Genomic DNA, 14,406 nt, shown 5'->3' with positions numbered 1-14,406 from the left:
CAAGTTTCGCCAATTTCTCGGATAAGTCAATTTCTACCGCCGATTCATTCCCGAATGCGCACGACTTATGGCTCCGCTAGAAGCTCTCCTGGTAAACAAACGCAAACAACTGCTTCAGTGGACTGAAGAGGCCACCGACGCTTTTACGAGCGCCAAGTCTACCATCACCGACGCCACGCTGCTTAGACACCCAAAGCCAAACGCACCCACTGCCATTATGACCGACGCTTCAAACACCGCCGTTGGTGCCGTTCTGCAGCAATTCATCGACAATGCGTGGCATCCACTCGCTTTTTTCTCCAAGAAACTGAAGCCTGCGCAGTCCCGCTACAGCGTGTTCGGCCATGAATTGCTCCCTGTTTACCTGGCTATCAAGCATTTTCGCCATTTCCTCGAAGGCCGTGCATTCAGTCTTGACTGACCACAAGCCCCTTGTACACGCAATGAATCGTTCGGTGTCCTGTCACTCGCCCCGCGAGACTCGACACCTTTTCTACATCCCCGAGTTTACAACAACGTTCCGCCACATCAAGGGCACCGACAACGTTCCAGCCGACGAGCCAGCCAACGTTCCAGCGAGTCTTGTCAATGTCGTTTCCACGTTGACATCGGAACCTTTCATCATCGAGGCCGACTTACTCGCCAGTCAACAGCGTGACGACACTGAACTTCGTACGCTCCGGAATTCATCAACGTCCCTGAAATTGGAAGACGTCGTTGTGACCCCAGATGGTACGTCCGTCGTCTGCGACACTTCTAACGACACACCTAGACCATACATTCCGGCATTCCTTCGCAGACGTCTATTCAAAACCGTGCATAACTTGTCGCACCATGGCATACGCGTGACACAGAAGCTTCTTTCCAGTCGTTTCGTTTGGCCTCGGCTAAACGCGCAAGTTCGCGATTGGGTTCGCTGCTGTTTGTCGTGTCAACGTTCGAAAATCCATCGTTACCCTATTCCGCCTGCCAAGTCTTTTCTTCCACCGGATGCTCGTTTTGACACGATACACCTGGACCTCATCGGCCCTCTCCCACCTTCGAAATGTTACTGCTACATACTGACATGCATCGACCGTAATACACGGTGGCCAGGAGCTACACCTATATCTGACATCTCAGCGCCCACTGTTGCAGCAGCTTTCGTGTCTACGTGGATAGCAAGGATCGGCTGCCCATCCACAATAATCACAGATCGCGGTCGACAGTTTCACTCAGCACTCTTCAACGAGCTACTAAAGCTACTCGGAACGACACGTTTTCGCACAACTGCTTACCACCCGCCGTCCAATGGACTAGTTGAACGTTTTCACAGGCATCTCAAGGCCTCCCTTATGGCACATGAATCGCCGGAGAAGTGGGTCCTGCATTTGCCCCTCGTCTTACTTGGCATCAAAGCCGCACTCAAGAGTGACCTAGGTTGCTCCTGTGCTGAGCTAGTCTACGGCACTCACCTACGCCTTCCGTGCGATTTCTTTGTCGCCACCACCAAAACCCCTATGCCATCATCTGCCGACTACGTTGCCGAATGGCAAGCTTTCTTCAGCCAGATACGCCCCGTGCCTACACGTTCACAAGAAGCAAGGTCCCCGTACGTTTGTCCCGCACTCACCTCTGCTACCCACGTTTTCGTGCGTAACTGTGCCGTGCGGAAGCCTTTGCAACCACACTACTCCGGGTCATATTATGTTCTAGAGCGTCGTCCGACGACGTTTGTTGTGAATGTCAACGGCCGATCAGACACAATTGCCCTGGAACGTCTCAAACCCGCTTACATGGAAACACCCGCGCCATCAGCTCCACCTACATGCGACGCCACCCTGCTGCATCAATCGCCGCCCCCTGCGCACGTGACACCCAAGAATAACGCCAAGACACGCCGCGTCACGTGTACTTTACATCGTTCGTCGAACTTTCCTCCTCTCTAGGGGGGGAGCCCTCTGTAGCGGCAGCAGCATCGGTGTCGCGCGAGAGATTACGTAGACGCTCGCGTCTACACGAGGCTCGAGCGGCTGCCAACGCTCCGGCAAGGGCTAGCGTTGGGAATGAGATCATTAAAAGGAATGCTACGCTAAGAGATCGAATGTCGGTTCTTCCTCTCCTGCGAGAGCCCGAGACTTTAACGGTCTACGTGGTCGCTCGTCGCCACAATAGCTTTGTGTGCGAGTGAAAGTGTGCGAATGTTAGTCGAGGATGGTGGCTCGAACTCGCGTGCGGAAAAATCAGGCGGAGGAAACGCGCTGTGTTCTATCGCGAGCACAGCACCAGTAGGAGAAGCGGGGGGGGGGGGGTGCTCTGCTTTTGCGGCGGCTACGTATGGCGCGGCCGAGCGACGCCACGCGGGCCTCGTCTTGAAAGCAAACTGCGATCATGTCAGAGCATAGGTTCGCCGAGGACTGATAGCTTATGGTATCTTCGACTGGTCGCCTCCTTCCCCCGAAGCAGAGTCGGGCAGATCCGGCGTTCCCCGAGCTCAGAGGTAGAGGACAAGCGCGGAAGCCGAACGTGCGACTCGCTCTCGGATGAGGAAATGACAGATGCGAAACCACGTGACTACTGCCAACGTCCAATGTTTCGCCTATCTAAAGATCCCGGCGCTACCGGGAAAACCGGCGGACGCGCCGGTGGGACGAGCGTTCATCGAGACGCCAGCATGCAGTGGCCTACGTTGCCAAGGTTACGGTGGGCCGTCTCCAACAGCAGCGATGCGGCGCTGCAATGATGTTTCAATCTCGACGACAGGGCTCGGCGCGCGTCAGAGTGCTCCAAGACGGAGGAGGGCGATCGAGAAGAACCAGCCGCACGCAGGGCTCGCACCGTCTTTGAACCAGCCGAAGACAACGCCGCTCGCGAGAGCGTCCCAGAGCGCTCAGAAACGACCAGCCCAAGATGGCATTAGTGTGCGAGTGAAAGCGTGCGAAGGTGAGCCGAGGATGGTGACTCAATCCCGTGCACGCGGAAGGCAGAGGGAGAGGAAACGCGCTGTGTTGCATGATGCGCACGGCACCAGTGGGAGGAGGGGGGGCGCTCTGCTTTGGCGGCGGCTACGTATGGAGCGGCTGAGCGCGGCCACGCTAGGCTCGTCTTGAAAGCAATCTGCGATCAGTTCAGAACATAGGTTCGTCGAGGGGTGACAATTTTGTCTGCGAGTGAAATCGTGCGAAGGTGAAGCGAGGATGGTGGCTCGATTGTGCGCGCGGGGAAGTAAGATGGGGAGCAAACGCGCTGTGTTACATCGCGCGCTCGGCACCAGTAGGAGGAGGGCTGGATGGGGCGCTCTGCTTTGGCAGTGGCTACGTATGGCGCCGCTCAGCGCGGCAAGAGAGGCCTCGTCTTGAAAGCAATCTGTGATCAGTTCAGAGCTTAGGTTTGCCGAGATCTGATAGCTTTGGGTGCGAGTGAAAGCGTGCGAACGTGAGCAGGGGATCGTGACTCGATCACGCGCGCGCCGAAGAAAGAGGGGGAGGAAACAGGATGTGTTGCATCGCGCGCACGGCAACAGTGGAAGAAAGGGAGGGTGGGGATCGCTCTGCTTTGGCGGCGGCTGCGTATGGCGTGGCTGAGCGCGGCCTCGTATTTAAAGCAATCTGCGATCAGTTCAGAGCATAGATTCGCCTTGATCTGATAGCTGTGCGTGCGAGCGAAAGCGTGCGGAGGTGAGCCAAGGATGGTGGCTCGATCTCGCGTGGGCGGAAGCGAGAGGGGGAGAAAACACGCTGCGTTGCATCGCGCGCACGGCACCAGTGGGAGGAGGGGGGGCGCTCCGCTTTGGGGGAGGCTACGTATGTAGCGGCCGAGCGCGACCGCGCGCGCCTCGTCTTGAAAGCAATCTGCGATCCCTTAAAAGCATACGTTCGTCGAGGGCTGATAGCTTTGTGTGCGAATGGAAGCGTGCGAAGGTGAGCCGAGAATGTACAAATACAGATACAAATATGCCTTTATTTCATAAACGTACAATTTATGGGGGATTTAAGAAAAAAGTTGCTCGCAGCAACTTGACGGGGCTTAAACCCGGTCGGAGGGAAGCAGCAGAAGGCACAGGCACTGATTTAGAACCGACAAAACAATACATAAGCAAAAAAACAATGACAAGTTGGCTTAGACAGTATGCCAGCAAACAGAAATGCAATGAAAAATAACATTACAAACCATTAAAAACTACACAATCCACAGTGTACACTAGAACAACAAAAGCAGTGATAGAATCATTAACAAAGTAATCATTCTAGGAAAGAATAAGACATGATTGAGCCCTTGACAAAGCCTAATATCAAACTGAGATGTGTGATGACAGTCTGCTTCAGAAAACAGTCACAAACAACAAATTAATTCGTCTTCAAATATCACATAAGTGCTCATATAAATGCGACACAGGACAAGAAGTGACATCTGTATTGTTACATTTAAGCGTGTTTAATAGGCGTGGTAAGTGATGGTACAACAGATCGATCTCGCGCTCGATCTCGCGCGCGCGGTAAGATGGGGAGGAAACAAGCTGTGTTGCGTTGCGCGCATGGCAATAGTGGGAGGATAGGATGGGGCTCTCTGCTTTGGCGGCGGCTACGTATGGCGCAGCCGAGCGCTTATGGACGCCTCGTCTTTAAAGCAATCTGCGATCAGTTCAGAGCATAGGTTCGCCGAGCATTGATAGCTTTGTGTGCGAGTGAACGCGTGCCTAGGTGAGCCGAGGATGGTGACTCGATCGCGAGCGCGCGGAAGGAAGAGGGGGGGGAAACACGCTGTGTTGCATCGCGTGCACGGCACCAGTGGGAGAGGGTGCGCTCTGCTTTGGCGGCGGATACGTATGGCGCGGCTAAGCGCGGGCCTTGTCGCTACAGTTCGGCAGCAGCGCACCGTCCATACAGCGCTAATAACCATCGTCTGCTTTCGCAGATGAGCTAACTGTTTAGGAGTCTAGCGTTTTATTGGATTGTCCTGTGCACTGCTGGCGAACAAAGTGTGTGTTGATATTGATGTATACTTGCTTGGTTGTCTGAGCTAGTCAGGCAGAATGGATATGAAAGAGTTGTGCCGGCAACTAGAGAATTTCAAGAGGGACATGCGAACGGAACTCAGAGAATTGAAAGACAGCGTAAATCTTTGTTGCACTGCATGCGATGGAATGCACGGCCTCACGAAAGATATAGCTGATTTGATGGCTGAGATCAAGGAGCTAGTGAAACTTAATGTTCATTACAAGGCAGAGAACGAAAGGTTTTCCCAAAGAGCAAACGAACTGGAACGGTATCAAAAAGCCAATAATTTAGAAATGAAAGGCGTGTCCGGTGGAAATGACTTCATGACAGTGATAGAAAGAATTGGAGTAGCGGTTGGCGCGAGCGTTTGAGGAAGTGATATTGACACGTGTCACTGGGTGTCAACTGCAAGGACTGGCGTCAAAAGCATTGTTGTGCGCTTTGTGCAAAGAATGAAAAGAAACCGTGTGCACATGAAGGCAAGAAAAAAGTAGCTAACTTGTAAAGATCTTGGTTTCACCTCAGACAACTCAGTAGACGTCAACGAGAATTTGACGCAACAAAACAAAAAGCTTCTCGCGTCTGCGCGACAGAAAAGGAAGGAAACAAAATGGAAATATGTATCGACTGCCAATGGCGTGGTGCTGGCTCGGAAAGATGATGGCTCGCCCACTCTGCGCATCACCACTACTGAGGAAGCTAAAATGACCTAACGATAAACTATGACACTAATGTAACGTCTACTGATTCATCCAATCACCAAGTGACAGATGCTTATAATGACATGCAAAAGCTGAACAAAGAATATTCTGGATGCAAGACGTTATCCTGCATACATATTAATACAAGAAGCATTAGAAATGAGTTGGATGAAATTAATGAATTAATACAATCAAAAACCGAAAAATTTGATGTGCTTCTCACGGAAACATGATTAACCGCAAATGATCCTGTTCCACAGTTTTCAGGGTATAGCTCGCATCATGTAAGAAGAGAAAATAAAGCACGTGGAGGGGTAGCAGTTTATGTTAAAGAACCGGTGAAGTTAGTTGTTATTGATGAATTTTCTGTTATTACTAATGATGTGGGATGCTTGACCATGCACCTAAATAAAACTATTGTAAGTGTCGTATATAGGCCCCCAACTGAAGGCAAGGCCACATTTTGTAGTTTATTTGGAAAGGCTGCTGCTTTTGACCCGATCAATTAGTGAGACTAGTGAGACTTGTGTAATTATGGGGGATGTGAATGTCAGCATGATCCCTGATAACGCATGGTCGATAGAACTCAAATCATTGTTTTCTTGTTATGGCTGCAGTAATTACAATACTGCACCAACAAGGTACGGGTCAATAGTGCTACATTGTTAGACATATGCGTTTCGAACTTAAATGAATGGGATGTCAAGTCGGGAGTACTAATCGCAGATGTAAGTGACCATTTACCTGTGTTTTGTCTTATACCTAAAGACCCTGACAAACAAAACAATGACTGCAAACAGCGATTCCGCAGAATAATCAGATCAAATACTCTAGAGCAATTCCGATGTCTCCTCCAGTGCGTAGACTGGCAAGAAATCTATAATGAAACAGATGTAAACAGAATGTTAGCTCTATTTCAACGGAATGTGCTTGCGTGCTATGCTGTGGCTTTTCCACTTCAGCCAGCGGCTTCTGGAAAGAAACATAAAAAGGCGCGCAAACCTTTGGTAGACAAAGACTTGTACGAACGCATCAAAAAGAAAGACGCTATGTATCACACCTTCATCTGCACGCGGCAGCCTGACCTATTCGCGACGTACAAGAAATTTAGAAATGAAGTACAAGGTCATATAAAGAAAGCAAAGTGTGATTGCTATGAGCGCCTTTTCCCGAATATACGAAGCAATCGGAGAAAAATATGGGATGCCGTTAATGATATAACAGGAAAAAATCCAAACACGCATCCGCAAATGACACGCTTAAACGGACGGGAAATAGAACATGCGGAAATGGTTAGCTGCATGAATATGCATTATATTAACGCTGGGATGAACCCTGCACACGTTGCAATCGGAAACGATCTCAGGTTTTCCACACCACGTGTATCAAACTCACTTTTTTTTCAAACCGACATGTGTGGGTCTTATCGTGATCTTATCAAGACATTAAATCATGATGTTTCAGCTGGCGTAGATGATGTCAGTGCTATTCCAGTTAAATATGTGTCACACGAAATAGGGCCAGCGCTTGTGCATGTTATAACCTTGTCTCTTAGCACAGGCGTTTTTTCCAGACGAGCTTAAGATAGCACGTGTCACACCAGTTTATAAAGGGGGAAGTGCAGACCAATTGTCGAACTACAGGGCAATTTCAGTTCTCACGGTATTTTCAAAACTTCTTGAAGGTGTTATCTATACAAGATTATCACATTTTTTACGAAACAACGTTATTGCGCAATGCTAATACGGTTTTCAAAAAAATAAGTCCACTGAGCAAGCTTTACTGCATATTAAAGATCGAATAATTGCTAACATCGAATAGAAGAAGTTAACGCTTGGCCTGTTTTTGGATTTGAGAAAGGCGTTTGATTCGATTGATCACTATATCTTAACTGAAAAATTGGAAAGATAAGGAGTACGAGGTGTTGCAAATGACATGATAAAAAGTTACATATGTAATAGAAAACAGTTCGTGCAGCTGAGAACTACTGCATTTGACATGCTTACCCTACATCAAGGTGTCCCACAAGGTTCAAAGTTAGGACCGTTACTATTTCAAATTTATGTTAATGATATTACAGATTTACCAGGTTCACAAACGTTGGCAATGTGTGCAGATGATACAAATGTGTTGTTTACAGATGATAACACAACAGAATTACAGCAGTGTGTAAATGAATATACAATTTTGTTATCTGACTGGTTGGCGAAAAACAAACTCCAGTTGAACGCAACTAAAACAACCTACATTATATTTAGGGCGCCTAATAAAAGAATTGATGGTAGAAGACAAGTAAAATTTCACAACTACCTCATTAAACAGGTCAAACAACAAAAGTTTCTGGGAATACATTTCAGTGAAGAATTGTCATGGAATGCACACATAAATTGCCCTTGCGGTGAATTGTCAAAAAACACCGGTGTAATCTATAAAATTGCACACCTGATCCCTCTATGGCTGAAAAAACAACTGTATAATGCACTTATTTATTCAAAGCTTTGCTACGGGATATTGGTTTGGGGTACAATCACCAGAACAAATTACACGAAATCGATTACCGTCCAAAAAGAGTTATCCGCTTATATGCAAATTACTATGGCCGTTTTTCAGATCTAAGAGCCGGACCACTATTCCAAAAATATGATATGCTGCGTGCGGAGAGGATATTATATGAAAATTCTTCTAGAAATCCAAAAGAAAAATACAAGCGCTCAAAGTGGTCAATGTAACCTCTCCGGATACTCCTTGCGACACAGCTCATGACATACACCAAAAGCAAAGACCAATTGCGGGAAACAAACATTTCTCTATCAGTCAACAAAAAGAATGAACAGTTACAGTGCATCTTTATCCTCAAACACTTCTTTACAGACATTTAAAGAAATAATAAGAGATTGGTTAGATAGGGAAGACATATACTTTAAATTGAATAAATGCGTGTAATAAAATGAAAAATGTTTCTGTCATGAATTACATATTTTCTCTTTTCAGGATTCACATTATTTCATTTAATATCTATTGTTGGGTTTTGTATTAACACAGATGTTTGCATCCACGTACTGTTACCAGTGTTTTATTACTTTTGGCACACAATTATGATGTTTTTTTATGCGGATGTTGTTGCTCTGTATTGCTCCATAAATCAGCTGACGTTTATTTCGTGTATAATTGTACAATTTTATCATACTATTAGCATCTCAAATGCTTACTTGCACTTAGCCGTTGCTGTACATTGTACTATACATGTGAAGAATCGAATGACCATGGAACTTTCACAGTAACCAACGCTGTTGTAACGCACAAAATTGTGCATATGTGTGTGATCTGCTGTCAAACCTGTCGATCGTGGGACTGATACCTATGTGAGGCTTTATGCCTTGAGTCTCAGTCTACCCTCATTTAAGTGAACGAGACATAAAGTTCAATTCAATTCAATTCAAAGCAATTTGCGATCAGTCTAGAGCATAGGTTCCCCACGGGCTGATAGCTTTGTGTGCGAGTGAACGCGTGCCTAGGTGAGCCGAGGATAGTGACTCGATCTCGAGCGCGCGGAAGGAAGAGGGGGAGGAAACGCGCTGTGTTGCATCGCGCGCACGGCACCAGTGGGGGCAGGGGGGTACTATGATTTGGCGGCTGCTACGTATGGCGCGGCCGAGTGCGGCCATGGGGTCTTCATCTTGAAAGCAATCTCCGATCAGTTCCGAGCATAGGTTCGCCGATGGCTGATAGCTTTGTGTGCGGAGTGGTCTCGCTGCTTAATTCACGTTGATGCGAGAGGCAGCACGAAGGTCCATGCGCACGCTGCTGCTGCAGCGCTTCCTCACGCCAACCATTTCACAGCGACTATCCGCAGTCATCCAGTGAGATCTGTTCATGTTTGCTTGTGCGCGCGTGAGACCATGCTTGTTATGTTTAAGAGTTTGTATGGACGATAGAACTATAATCCTTACTTCGTATAGCTGCCTAATGATTTGTTATTGCTATCGATGCTTCGCCTTTCCGGTGAAACTGCGACGTTTTTCTCTCATGAGTGGTAAGAAACTTGCCAGAGGTTATGTGCTAACTAGAACACGCGAAAACAGATCAGAACACGGAACACCCTTTTGAAGATCCACCAGTGTAAAACTTTTCATTCGTGTGCGGACGCTTTCTTTTAGGACTAAAGTACATTTATTTCCTGTTTTCGGAATGATTACAGGATCAAGCTTTCAAGTAATGAAGAGTAAAGACTTTTGTAGTTTTTTGCAGCTCATGTTTCATTCAGATGTGGTACCTGCTTGGCCATACCTTAGTCTGCTTTTCGTCTGCCATGTATTGCAAGAATTGATCGTCCGCATTATTCTCGAGGCTATATGACAAGTGAAGCAGACTTCGAAGAATGTTAGTTACCTTTATTGTCATTCGTCGTAAGCGCCATACAACCCATACACGTTCTATGCGTTGTGATTCAAGATGCCTAATTATGAGCCCGACGCCTAATTCTTGGGCTCAAAATCGCACTGGCTCCGGGGCAACGAGGCAAGGCGTGCTCTCGGGGTATACAGCAGAACGGAGCCCCTCTAGGCTTCATCATTTATGAACGGCCCGGAACAACACAGTAGGCCTGGGCGGTGCTCCAGTCAATTTTTCCCCAAAATTGACAAGTCTTGTGTGTTCGGCCGGGTGGACACGCCGTCGCGACGACGACGCTTCCAAGTTGTGCTAGCGCACACGGCCGCCGCCTGACAATATATTATTCAGGCCCAGAAAAAGGCAACCAGATTGCGGCAAGAGCCACTGCTACGGTACGCTACAATTGCTATAGTGGCTATGGTGGCTAGAGGAGTAGGTGGGCCGGCCGACCCGTCTGGAGCGCACTTCGCCACTTCTCCGCATCGTGACGTATAAGTGGCGCTGCGCCACTCGTCAGCAACCCAGAGCATGCATCATACAAGACTGCCATTTTGAACATGTAACACCTCTCATCTCTCTAACGCTGCAATAGCACGGACTATTTAAATAAATAAATCAATCAATAAATAAATTGAGGACATACAGGTGTCCGTTACTGCGTGTGTGCAAGTTGCTAAGATACGCTGTAACTTCTACGACGAAAAGGTGAGAGCAGTATGTTTAGGGAAAGCTCATTTTCAATGGCGAATAATCGAAGCCCGCTCCATATACTGGCGGTGTTTCTGCCTTAAAGATCAACAAACGCACCAATTTCTTCGCTGTGAACTATAAATCACAGGAAGCTAAAGAGGCATTGTTCTCATCGCTGGCTTGAGCAGCAGCAGGCACGGCATGGAGGCGAAGCACGCTTTTAGGAACAGTTCCGGAAGCATGATTTCACGCATGTTGTCAAATAACAAAAGTTTAACCAGCAGACATTATTACGGTACTTCCACTCATCTCTAGCATACGATGCCCGAGGAAATAAGAGCGAACATTATTTCTGACTGTGATCACACAACTTGATTATGACCGCAAACCCTCGAAGAGATCAGATAAACAAGCTTCGAACTAACCCTGAACAAATTATGACGTCAAGATTTATGTGCCGGCGCTTGCGGAGCTTGTCATCGCGTACGTGTTGCATCATGTTCGGTCATTGGATCTGGAAGTGGAAGATTCCATGGCTGCCGCATTTTCTCCTTGAGCGAAATTTTTTGAACATGAAGCGCAATGACGGTTTATCGTTAGCGTGTGAATTTTTGTCCAAGAAACCAACGACTGCACCCCTTCCTCTAGAGGAAAGGTACGTTTGCTTCTCCCTGAAATATACGAAATATTGCCAGCTACGGCGTAAACATTTGTAAGGATATATACTAAGCTTTAGGAAATGCGAATGATAACAAGACTTAATTACACGAAAGCTGTAAATTCAGCCCGAAGTGCAACATCCTTGCTCCAAACGGAATTGTGTACCCGCCGTGATGGCTATCAGTGTATTCTGATGGTGAGCTCGTGGGTTCGTTTATCTTCCATAGAGGCCGCGCTCTCATTTGGTCCGAACACGCTCGTGTACTTAGATTTAGGCACACGTTAACGACTCTCAAGTGGTGCATAAAGTATTGGGAAATGCCCCACTGCGGTGTCTCTCATAGCAAGCCCGTCTGCTTCTGGACGTTTACAGCCGTGTTCAAGCTGACTGTATCGCCCAGTGTCGAAAGTTGGCCCTACACAATTTCTTAAGGGGAAGTTCCTGTGGAGCTCTGCAAGGTCGTGTCAAGTGCGTATGCAACCACTCGAAGATGCTCTTCTGAGGCGGTCGAAGGAAGCGTCCCGAAAGAAGCGGTCCCGAAGGAACATTATGAAGCAGCTGGCAGCTGCGCAAGCGAAGGCATGGCAGCGATCTCTATGAGCTTTGACAATTGCAGCGCGCAGCGACTAACATACATCGGTTACTGTTTGCCGTCGTTGAAAATGGCCTAGTGTGATCTATTCTCACAGTAGCGAAAATTGTCTCGGGAGGCGGAAGAATGGGTGTTCCGAATCCAGGTTGACAGCTAGGAAGCCATTTGTGTTTTTGGCACACCTTACAGCTTGTGACATAAGAGCGCACATTCCTCTCCATCCTCGGCCACAAAAAGCTCCCTTGTGTACTGCGCAAGGTAGCTCGATAGCCGAATTAGCCTCCTTCGAGTGTATCGTGGATGGAACGCGAAATACGTGAGCGTAAAGAGGTAATGACCAGAGTGTGAAGTTCGTCTTATTTATTGACCCAGTGACGACGATACAACATGCCTTCTCGCAAAGCAACTCAGGCATTACGCCTCGTGTCTGTGAGGGAATCCATTTGAACACCAAATCTTTCTCGACGTGTTGTGCATTCGGAACTTCTTGCCGGGAGAACATGACCCACTCTTCTCGATTCTGTGGGGAGCCTTCCTCAGGTGTGTTTTGTGATAGAGAGTCCGCAGCCTGGTCTATGTGCTCAGGCACGGTGACAGATTTCGTAAGCGTAATCGTGTAGGCGAACGATCCACCATGCGAACTCTTGTTTGAGGTGCTGTTTAGCAAACATTGATGTAATAGCGGAGTTACCGGTTACAATTGTGAAGGGTCGGCCAACCAGATAGTGACGGCACTTCTCGCCTACTCTCTAATCGACAGCCAGGCATTACGGTTCGTTAGAGTGGTAATGGCGCTCCGGTCCGCGAGTTTGCGGTTGGCGTAGGCGACGACGTGCTCACGTCCATCCGGTTCACGATGACTGCCCGTACACCAACCTGACTTGTGCACTTCTGTCTTTCAATCTTCTTCATTGAAATGGCACAAAACGCGACTATGTCCCAGTTGGTGCTTCAGGATCCTGAAAGGTGGCGTACTTCACTGGTCCCCATTGAAATTTAGCTCCCGTTTTAAGTAGGCCTGTGAGCGGAGCGACAATTCATACAAAGTTGGGCACAAACGCAGATACGACGAGATTCTGAGAAAAACCTGCAGCTTTTGAATACAGATGGGCAGAGCATACTTGGTTCTGGCTGTTACTCTTTCAGCAAGGGGCTGGATGCCGTCCTGACACATGGTATAAGCGAGATGATACGATTTACTAATAAACCCGAGCTGGCATTTGTGGCGCCATGTAACTGGCATTTGATATAGCGGACCGTTCTTGGAACAGAAATTGATTCCTTGTGGCCACGCCTAAGTGCTCTGTTTCGCAATATTCACGGCCAACGTGATGGACTTAGTTGCGAAGTCATTCGTGAACGAAAGTAGTTGTACGCACACCTTCACGAAGAACAGTTTGTTACAATGCGCTCACAATATTTTCAGAACATCAATTTGAAAAGGCTGCTGAAACGTATCAGTCCTTTAGCAGCCTATACTTACCTTATCATATATTGTCTTGTATAACTTTTTGATTAAGTGTACCGTAACTTGCATTCTATTTGCATTTTTTTTCAGAAGAAAGGTTTTCTGCTGAAGTGGAAGAGCTATCCAATTTGGCAAAGCATGTTCTAAGCGAAGAGTAATCTCTACTCAGCGTTCCTTCGCTTTTACCATTTTCCCCGTGGCCTGCAGCAGACCGGTTGGAAGTTGCCTCTGCGAGGTTTGTCTGTGCTGCACAAAGGATGTTGGGGAGCTCCAGAAATGCCTTTGGTCAAGTGGTAGTTGAGAACGTTGACCTTGACGTCTTTTGCTGGGTGTTCTCAAATTAGGGAAAGAAGCTCAAGCGGTGATGGCTGCTGTGTGAAGAAAACGATTTTCACCGCTTAGGTTTGCCGGTAGAGTGATTTACGATGCGCCACGCGCCACAAGTATGGCTTTGTAATGTCCATGCTTCCCAGTGCACGTCCGAGGGCATTTGAAAATATTGAGAAGCTCTGTTTTTCAAACGGGTGGCCCAGTCGAATCACTCCGCCTCTTTTTTGCCGTAAATGGAGGCCAATAACTTTGGGAATGTTTGTCGAACAAGTGTATTTTGCGTTGTGCCGGTTTGCATTTATTTGCTCGCCATGTCCGCTGTTGTATTTTGTCGTATTTTGCTTCATCTTCGAAGGCGGTAGTAATAAAACTGCCACACAATGCAGCCCTCAGCATCTACCATGAGGCAGCTCTTATTGGACAATCCTACACCGATATTGTTCTGGGTCATACCGCAAGTGGCGCACAATACGCCGTCATTTCTTGATCTTGAAGATCCCCAGAAAGTTGCTTGTGTGGATGTGGCGCACAAGCATAGAAAGCTAAAGGGGGTCCATAAACAAGCCTTCTTGAGTAAAGTGAGAACAATAAAGTTT

This window comes from Dermacentor albipictus, chromosome 1 (genome assembly GCF_038994185.2).
Source record: "Dermacentor albipictus isolate Rhodes 1998 colony chromosome 1, USDA_Dalb.pri_finalv2, whole genome shotgun sequence".
Lineage (NCBI taxonomy): Eukaryota > Metazoa > Arthropoda > Arachnida > Ixodida > Ixodidae > Dermacentor > Dermacentor albipictus.
The sequence above is the reverse complement of the archived record's forward strand: the minus strand, read 5'-3'. Positions refer to the sequence as shown.